Raw genomic sequence first — 1,023 nt, forward strand, 5'->3', positions numbered from 1 at the left:
TTCCTAGGCTGCCCCACTCACAAACATCAGTCCTCACCTCCAGTGACTATGATTGGAGGTGAGAGCATGACATTGCAGGGCTTGTTTTCAGAAGAAATTCAAAAAATCAATTGAAGGTGAAAAATCTTAAAATTCTGTTTTACTCACCCCAGTGTTAATTATGAGTAACTGAAATGAACTTAATAGAGTTTTAGCTATGCAAATCGTGTATGAGAAAACAGAATCTGGCTACTTAAGTACAATGGGCTAGATCCTGATCTGTAGTTTCACTAGTATAAATCCAGAATACATTAACTCTGTGTACAGAGTTGATGTATACACTGAGTTACTGAGACCTGACTTGGGCCCCATGTCTGGCTTCTGTACTTCATATTTCTGTATTTGTCAGAATTAGTCACACACATAAAGTGGTCTAAAATATTTAGTTTAGAGAAGGTGAAAGATGGATGGCAAAATATAGCAATAGGGGGAATTTGATATTGTATGAAGAGCAACACAAATTATAGATTTGTTTGCATAATGCAAGTATTAAGTGTTGCTTAACTAATTCATGACTGCGTATTTTATATTGATACTTAGGATGTCTGCTCTTCCTTGTTTCCTGTCAGTATGATTTTGAATATTTAGGAGCAGTAGTTCTGAATATTTAGGAGTCAGGACTACAGAGCTAAAACATTGTATGTATGCGGGGATAGGGGTGGGAAAGGGAGATACATATGCTCAATAGGTATATGTGTACATATGCTAGCTGGGTAAATGAACAGACAATAACATGTTATCAGGAACATAAACTAAATGTGAACATATTTATCAAGAAAAAAGGATAGTAACTTTTTTTTTTTCCATTTCTGGTCTCATATTCCAAAATATTTTGTGCATTGTATCCCAGGTTCCTTTGTGTTTAAGCATGCACATATACATTACTCTAGTACATTTCTTTTTTCAGTTCATTGTGTCAGATGGCCAAAGTTGGTATTTATGTTCAGTGTGTATTTATGCCAACTTCAATTTTAAAAAAACCCC

Source organism: Gopherus evgoodei, chromosome 9 (assembly GCF_007399415.2).
Source record: "Gopherus evgoodei ecotype Sinaloan lineage chromosome 9, rGopEvg1_v1.p, whole genome shotgun sequence".
NCBI lineage: Eukaryota > Metazoa > Chordata > Testudines > Testudinidae > Gopherus > Gopherus evgoodei.